The sequence below is a fragment of the Hoplias malabaricus genome, chromosome 17 (genome assembly GCF_029633855.1).
Source record: "Hoplias malabaricus isolate fHopMal1 chromosome 17, fHopMal1.hap1, whole genome shotgun sequence".
NCBI lineage: Eukaryota > Metazoa > Chordata > Actinopteri > Characiformes > Erythrinidae > Hoplias > Hoplias malabaricus.
The window spans coordinates 1,450,629-1,457,875 of NC_089816.1; positions in this window are offsets into that span (position 1 = coordinate 1,450,629).

The window sequence follows — 7,247 nt, forward strand, 5'->3', positions numbered from 1 at the left end:
TGTGCTTCACCTGAGTGGGGACCTGAACTATACTCATTAGTAGCTTCTTTACACAATTTACACAATCAGCTACACTCATATTTCACAGGATTCTGGCAAAGTGATATTATTACCTGCTATAAGATGCAATCATTAAGAAACATTGAAAGATGTGAATCAGTATGTTTACTGACAGTTTATAGACATAACATGTTAGAAACTGTGTTCTCCTTGTGTCTGCATAGGTTTCCTCCCATAGTCCAAAAAACACACGCTGGTAGATGGATTGACTACTCAAAAGTGTGTGGGTGTGTGAGTGTGTGTCACCTTGTGAAGGACTGGCGCCACTTCAGGGTGTGCTCCCGCCTTGCGCCCAGTGATTCCGGGTAGGCTCCGGACCCACTGCAATCCTGAACTGGATAAACTCTTTCAGACAATTAATGAATGAATTAATGTTAGGAACCAAGTTGGTGGGAGGGTAGTAACTGAAAATTACAGATGGAATTTCCAAATTTAAAACAAAAACAAACAACTTATATATTGACATTTCATTTATAAATGAAAACAAATTTATAATTGCCATATTGTCAGCAACATAGCATCAATTGCTACAGAAATCTCATTTTCTGCTTTTTGTAAATTTTGTTTGCATGAATATGTACCATGTATATCATATAACATATCTCAACTAGTTTTATATATGTCACATATTTTAAATGTTCGTTCATTCATTCATTCAAGTGCTTATCCAGCTCAAGGTCGTGGTGGGTCCAGAGCCCTCCTGGAATCAATGGGCACAAGGGACACTCCCCAGAGGGACACTCTCGAGTTGCCAGTCCATGTACCAATGTGTGTTTTTGGACTGTGTGTGGAAACTGGAGCACTCGGAGCAACCATGGACCTGTGCGACAGCATGCTGCCCCAATGTTCATACAAAAAAATACAGCTCAGTATGATGAAGTCTTCCTATGCATTAATAAATGCATACATTAGGTGTTATATATGGGTCATAAGGTGCCATAATGCCTGACATAAACCTGTATATTTAAGTATGACTTGATCCAATTGACACAAATTATTTCATGAAGTTATATTAAAAAATATTATTTATTATATTATAATATTATTTTATAAAGTTATATTATCTGTTGATAAGAACATTGTAAATATATTAAAGCACTATAAAAAGAGCATGGTCGACAAATTGTGTATTAAGTCCACATCCTAATCACTTGTTGACAAAAAGTCACTTGTTTCAGTTGAAAATCAATGAGGTAAACGTGTAGCATGGTCCCTTTAATGTCATGTGTTATTTATTTATATATTTATTTAATTCATTTGTTTAATTCGTTTGTTTTTAATAGGATAGTGATAATATTGTCATATATATTTTGACAGTTGTCCTTTTTTTATATCTCCATCGGTGTGCTGTGATTCCTCTGAGGTTTGAATCAGATAAAGTAGGACATCTTTGATCAGATGGACACATCTGTCATTCATTAATGCTGTTAGAGAGAATCTCCAGAATAGGGCCAGCTGAGGCTTTTGGACCATGAGTGAAAATATTACTGTCTCTCTCCCCCTCTCTCTTTGTGTGTGTGTGTGTGTGTGTGTGTATATATATTATATCAGCTCTTCTCTTCCATTTTTTTCCTTGATTTCTCACTATTTTGTGTTCTCTCTCTTGCTCGCTCTCTGTAATAAACACGTCCTATCTCGCAATTCAAAAGAAGAAACACAGACTCTATTAACACGTTTCCTCTCAAGAAAGAATTGCAATTTTAAACAGCGGAGAAAAACCCTTACATTGTGACAGAATGTGGAATGAAATGTGGCAGGTTCACTGCCAGTTGTAATTTAACGCTGAACTTAACTGACGTCTTGTTGCTCTCTCAATACTTTAGATAGACAGATACAATGCTCTGTTTTATGATCTGCCAACACCTGGGTGTACACACACAAACACACACACACACACATGAACTTGAACAGACACCTGTGTAAGGTTGCATTGTAAAGACAAACAAAAGATAAAAGCTAAACTCATTCATATCTATGTTTCTTTTTTAATTTTTCTTTAGTTTTTTTCTAGACAGCAATGACTTCATTCCTCAAGGGTCTCCTTTGGAGTTTTAATAGAAATCAGTTAAATCTCACATTCCTTTTGTTTTGGTGAGATCAGAAGTAATCTGTTCTCAGTTTTTATACTGTGAAAGTTTGTTTTTCTCCCGACTAACATTGTTTGACATTGCTATTTTTCTGAGGATTTTTTATTTTCTCCAGCGGAATTTTAGTATGATAACAATTTAGTTTCCTGTGCTATCGACAAGCAACTTTTGGGTAATAAGCCTGTCCTCTTGGTGCATATGGAAATTGTGTTTTCTGCTGAAATGCCTATGACCTGTAAAAATGTAAGGAGAGTAGCAAGTGTATGCAATAAAAGCTTACATCTCTCTCTCTCTCTCTCTCTCTCTCTCTCTTATGCAGCTCTGAAATAGTGATGAGACATTCATAAGTGGAGCAGGAGGAGAGAAATATCCCCTCAGCGAGAGCCAGCAACGTCTAAATGGATGTCTGCGGACAGATGGTAAATTAAAAAATTCACCTCTCACTGTGCATCTGTGCTAATTAAAAATACTTCAATCCATTTTATGCCAGCACTTCAACAAAAGGTACCTGGTGGATTCACCTTTTGTCAGAAATACTGGCATCTTAATATTGCACAGGCTTTGATAAAGGCACTTTAGGGGAAGTTACCCCAAAAATGCAGTGTCTAAGCTTTTAAAAACCAAACGGAAATGATAATCTATGATTGAAATTTTACTTTTGCCTATTTTATAAAGCTTCTTGGAAACATATTAATGACATGCATTAATGCAATGTCATGGCAGCCACTCTCGTGTGCAAGCATATGATCTTTAGTGACATACAATTCTTAATCCATAGGTCAGTATGAGGTCAGCCCACCTCTTGCAACTATAACAGCTTCAACAGGAAGGTTTCCCACAAGGTTTAGAAGTGTCTTTATGGGAATTATTGACCATACTTTCAGAAGCGCATTTGTGAGTTCAGACACTGGTGTTGGATGAGAAATGTAATCACTCACACTTCCAAATCATTGAATTCAGCTGTTCCAATCACTTCCATGGCCACAGATGTATGAAACCAAGCACCTAGGCATGCTGACTGCTTCTACAAACATTTATGAAAGAATGGGTCGCTCTCAGAAGCTCAATGAATTCCAGTGTAGTACCATGATAGGATGTCACCTGTGCAACAGTGAGAAAAGTCCAAATTTCCTTGTTACTTTATATTCCACAGTCAACTCAGACATGAGATTGTAAAATGACAGAGTGGGGTCAGTGGATGCTGAGGTGCATAGTGCACAGGGGTTGCCAACTTCAATCGCTACAAACCGAGTCAATCGCCACAGACCTCCAAATTTGATGTGGCCTTTAGATTAGATCAAGAACAGTGTATAGAGAAGTGTATAGAGCAGCTGCACCCAAGACTTACATCAACAAGCGTGGGATTCTGTGATGTAAAACACGCCACCAGCAGACTCAGCAGTGGAGATGTGTTCTCTGGAGTGACAAATTCCGCTTATATGTCTGACAATCCGTTGAACGAGTCTGAGTTTGGTGGTGGCCAGGAGAATGGGACTTGCCTGAAGTTAGGTGAAGCAGGGATAATGGTGTAGGGTTGTTTTTCAGGAGTTGGAATCGGCTCTTTAGGAACTCTTAATGCTCCAGCATACCAAGAGATTTTGAAATATTTCATGTTTCCCACTTTGTGGGAACTGTTTGGGGATGGCCCCTTCCTGTTCCAACCTGACCAGTGCACAAAGCCAGGTCCATAAAGACATGGAGAATTTGGTGTGGAAGACCTGGACTTTCCTGCACAGAGTCCTGACCTCAACCACATAGAACACCTTTGGAAAGTTTCCTTTCTGAAAGAACGTTAAAAATTCTCATAAACACACCCTAAGACCTTTTTGAAAGCCTTCCCAGTAGAGCTGAAGTTCACAGCTGGCATCATATTAATCCCTACTGAATAAGAATGGGATATCACTCAAATTCATATGCATGCAAAGGTACAAAAGTGAATACACAAGTGACATTATAGTCTACTTCAAATGATGGTGTGTTTATTATGAAGTAAGGCATCATAATACAGTGGTGCAGCCATCTTGCTGGTGATTTACAAGGTGTTCCTTATGGCAATATTTTTGACTGTAATAAAAAAAAAACTTCATATAAAATTTTGTGTATGTTTCCTCACCATTTGCCATAGAACCCTTTAGACTGGAGTAATTCACATGTTTTTTTTTTTGAGAGGAAATAAAGTGATATATTTCTGTTGGCGATGTTGGAGCAGTCTACCCATTTCTCTACATTCAATGAATTCATGTTTATTTTTTTCCATCTCAGTGAGTAATGCAAACATCTGGCCATCGTTCAAAGGACTACATAAGCTTTCCCTGACAAATGACATAACCTTACATAAACATATATGAATGATAATTCCAGCAAGTGTCACTTGTGATAACAATTACGTAGTCAGCTATTATGACATGTTGACATTTTGGTGTATATTCATAAGGCTAAATGGTGTATAATCATCACAATAGAACAATGCAGTGCAGCATTGTTCTTAACTGTTTAGTTTATGGGGTGGCACAGTGGCTTAGCAGGTAGTGTATCTGTCACCCACCTTTGTGAGGACCTAAGTGTGTTCTCTCTGTGTCTGTATAGGTTTCCTCTAGGTGTTCCGGTTTCCTCCCACATTCCAGAAGCACAAGTTGGTAAGTAGACTGACTATTCAGGCTATTCCAGGATGTGTTCTGCCTTGCTCCCAGTGACTCCAGGTAGGAATGAAGCAGTTATATTTAAAGAATGAATGTATGCTTTGTTTATTTTGTTAAAAAACTGAATTAACTCTCAACAATCACTAAATTAAAGGAACACTTTACTGTTGGTTTCCATTCATAAAGTTGTGAACATCTAGAAATGTTTATTTCAACAAATGTCAGTTGTCATAACACAGGGTAATATGAAATTCACACATTTATGGAAATTGATACTGCCTGGAATTAGTCTTTATAGATGTTATGCACACAATGTCCAGTAAAGTATTACTGCATTTGTGTTCACTCATCTTTGGAAAAAAAGGGAAAATAGCTTAATTCTAATGTAATGAGAAAATTGCTGTGTACGATAAAGTCCATAACTGTAGTTTAGAGGTTTTTTATATATATGACATAAACCACCGCATCAGAAAAATACATTAAAATTGTGTCACACTGTGTCACATTCTTTTCTGCAGTGGCAGCTTGAGATTTCCATATAGACATGCAGGTTTTCATATTTTTCTGGCTGGGACTCAATATTTTATACTTCCATTGACAATGAGATGAACATTTGATGGGGAATTATGAAGAAAAAAAGACGCATATATAAAAGTCAAAGGATTAAATGTGATATTTGTTTTGGTAATAAAAGATGTCTTTACATTTTGATAAACTCATAAAGTCCCCACACAAAGAAATCTTTATATAAATGCAGTTAAAAAATTGTGTAAAATTTATGAGACATTCTACAGTAGAGAGCCACTGATGCGATGTAGTATTCTTCTAACTAGCAAAAAATATTGTGTGCAACACAGACTAATATTGTCCATTTATAGTACTCAATACTCTCCACCAAGTAACTGGAGGTCATCTAATAGTATCTGGGGCCCTCCCCATTTATCTATTACTCTGTTGCTAGCTTCCTTTCACTAAACAGTATCTATTGCTCTGATGATAGTAGCTGATAATCACCCCATAATATCTGTTGCTCATTTAATAGTATCTGAAACTCAACAATTTCTGGTGCTCCCCAGATAGCTCATTATGTGGTGTTCATTTCACAGTATTTGGTATTATCCAGAGAGCATCTAGTGCCCACAGCATATTGTCTGGCACTTAGTGTAATATATCCGTGGTTCACAATGTTGTTTCTGGCACTCCTTTAACTGTATTTGATACTCACCAGTCTATATGTAGTGCCCACTCATAATATCTTGTGCTCATTTGAAACTATCTGCTGCTTACCACATAGTATCTGGCACTCAAGATCTCAAGAATATGTATCTGTTACTCAGTTAACTGCTGCTCACAAGTTAGTATCTGGTGCTGACCACATATCTTTTCTGCTAACCCACTTCTACATCCTTTAAAAGTGAACCAGTGGAGCTAAAATATAAAAGAAATGGTACTCACAAAATTGGAAAAACTAATTTTTCTTTCTGTTTGAAACCCAGGGAAGTGTCTTAACATATTTATTGCCTGTCAAACAGTTGAAGTATAAGGTGATTTGTCAAAATGTCAGAGTTGTCCTTTAAATGGTGAAAACAATGCCTTTGCTACAGGGTCCTTCATCAGGGACCAGCCAGAAAAATAGACGATAGGCATACTGCAATAAAATACCAACTGAAAAAAAAAATACAACACAAAAGCCAGTCAGGAGGACATTTTGAGGAATCAGCCCACAGTGCCAGCAAACTGCAGGGAGTGTGAGCAGTGCTCTAGGACAACTAAAGCTAGTAAGAACTCAGAAAAGCCTATGGCCCAGTTAGCTTGTTCCAAGTTAGCACTAATAGCAGTACCATTGGATAACAGCACATTACTTGATGTTCCCGTGTGATCAACTGATTTAATGACACATAAATACTGTATGATACTACTGATTTTACACACTGTTGCCATCTTGGATACTTGGATACTCCAAATAAAAAAAAAAAAGGAGAAACAAAAAGAGTAAAACAAGTAAGATGGATACAAATAAAGTTAAGTGAGCTAAAAAGAGAAGTGTACAAAACTGCTTCAAATATAATAAAGAAAGTAATTGTTTAAATCTCCAAGGGAGGTGTTTGTATTGAGGTCTACCACTCTTCTTTTTAAACATGCTGAAGATCTCTCACATGTTGCAATTGTGGCACAGTGGTAAATTACATATTTAGAATGAATCCCACTTTTTATTAAAAAAAAAAAAAATATATATATATATATATAACAAGCCACATCCAAGCCTCAAAACTACACATCCCAGGAGCGCCTGGCAGCTCATGTGGGTAGGAGCAGTTCAGTCTCCAATCAGAGACTGAGCAATCGTTCTCCATCACCTGAATACTGAATTGCTTGTACCTGTCAGGGTCTACTTATTTGGCATGCTCTTGGTGACTCCTTTGTGAAGTATTGTTTTGTGCCTTGTCTCATTCTATACCAA